Genomic DNA, 2,334 nt, shown 5'->3' with positions numbered 1-2,334 from the left:
AGCGTGAGTGGGGGAGGGGCAGAGAGAGCGGGAGACACAGAATCTGAAGCTGGCTCCAGGCTCTGAGCTGTCAGCACAGAGCCCAATGTGAGGTTTGAACTCACAAACTGCGAGACCATGATCTGCCTGAGCCAAAGTGGGACGCTTAACCGACTGAGTCACCCGGGTGCCCCTGGAGTCTATAAATTCAAATGGTTCATCAAGTTCCAGGCAAGATTTATGAAAAAAAAAAATCTATGTATATATTGGGAAAGCGCTTGAACTCTTGAGAATAAAAAGCAAAATCTTAGAAGCTTCCAGACAGAGAAAACAAATGAACTACCATGAAGAAGTATCAGACTAGCCCCAGATTTCTCATGTATGACAGAGAGTGCTAGAGACAGTGGAGTAACTTCCAGAGACAAAAAGCCAGCAGCCTAAAAGCCACATATATACCCATGCTGCCATTTCCCTGTCAGAGTAAAAGAAAATTTGCTGCTCTTTAGGAACTCAGAGATGCCATCACCCATTTTCTGACAAAAATACTCCAGAAACTGTATCAAACAAAAAGTATCCACATGAGAAGTTCAACAGAAACACCTCAAGGTGAGGAGAGATACTAGCAGAGGAAATTTTTCTACATTAATCAGTTAACTCAAGTGGGAAGGAAAGAATAAATTGGAATATAGCAGTCTTGACGTTCAATGAAAATGAACTAAAATTTCCCCATTAAACGTTTGATACTGTTAGACTGAGTTAATAAGCAAAATGCAGTAATCTGGCGTTTATAAGAAAAACACTTGAGACAAAGTGAGAGAAGGTGAAAATAAAAGGATGGACGAAGATCCCATGCAAATACGGAGAGTCAGAAACTAGCAATATGAGGTTTAGACAGGTAGTATTTAAGGGAAAGGCATAAATCAGATAAGCAAAGACATTACATAATAATTTTTAAAAGGCACAGTTGATGAGGGAGGTAAATAAACCTGTATGTATAGAATAACATAGCTACTAAATCTGTAAAGCAAAATTATTACAAATGCAAATATAGTTATGGTGAGAAATTGCATAAACATCTCTTGCTGGTCTCAACCTGTGCTAACCTTGTATAGAACCCTAAGATGGAGAAATTGAACAAACAAAAAAGTTGGATTTGATGGGCATGGGACACCCCATATCTCTTAACACAGAATATTCGTTTCTGAATCAGATGCAAAACTTGATCATATACTTGACCACAAAGAAGACCTTAGCAAATTCAAAGGCAAGGGATTTTTATAGATCTTGTTCTCTGATCATAACACAGTAATATTAGAAACAAATAATGGAAGGTAGTAAAAAGACCCTTTACTGTTTGGAAATTTAAAAACATTCTTTAAAACCTTAGCATCAAAGGAGAAAACAAAAGTCAATTTAGAAGATACCTAGAGGGGCGCCTGGGTGGCGCAGTCGGTTAAGCGTCCGACTTCAGCCAGGTCACGATCTCGCGGTCCGTGAGTTCGAGCCCCGCGTCAGGCTCTGGGCTGATGGCTCGGAGCCTGGAGCCTGTTTCCGATTCTGTGTCTCCCTCTCTCTCTGCCCCTCCCCCGTTCATGCTCTGTCTCTCTCTGTCCCAAAAATAAATAAATAAACGTTGAAAAAAAAAATTAAAAAAAAAAAAAAAAAGAAAGAAGATACCTAGATATCTGTCAAAGGAGCGCAATTTATTCCGAAAGGCTTGGGATAGAGTGGGATAGCTAGTGGGAATTTTACAGCCTTTAGATGTTTTCATTACTTAAGAATAAAGACAAATTGTACCCTTATTATAAAGTGAGAAAAAAGAATGACGAAACAAACTAACAAGTTAGAAAGAGGGAATAATAAAAATGAAAGCTGAAGCTCATAAAACAAAAAATAACGTAAAGGACAAATGCATTTCCTAGTTCTTTGAAACAGCAAAATAGATACAAAGATTCATGTGTTTGATTAGGAGATAAACAGTAAAAAATGTACAAGACCAGAAATGAGAACAAAGACGTAATCAGAGAGGCAGGAACGAATCAAAGAAGATAGCAAAGAGAACGGTATTCAACGCTATGGCAACGAACTTGAAAAACTAGAAGAGATAGGTTATTTCCTTGCCAAATATAAATGTCCAAATTTGGAAGAAAATAAAATTAGGACTGTATCTTATACCGTATATAAAACTGAAAACAAGTTAAAAATAAAGCGAGACAAACTTTGTAGGAAAACAGCCACATGTATAATATTAGGAGCAGCATTAAGATCGGAGACCTAGAAGCTGCAAGAGAGAGGATGAACATCTGACTGTCTGAAGAGTCAAATATTTTGCATTTCAAAACATATGAAGCAAAG

This window comes from Herpailurus yagouaroundi, unplaced genomic scaffold, assembly GCF_014898765.1.
Source record: "Herpailurus yagouaroundi ecotype Mexico unplaced genomic scaffold, PumYag 250, whole genome shotgun sequence".
NCBI lineage: Eukaryota > Metazoa > Chordata > Mammalia > Carnivora > Felidae > Herpailurus > Herpailurus yagouaroundi.
Note: the sequence above shows the minus strand (reverse complement) of the source record.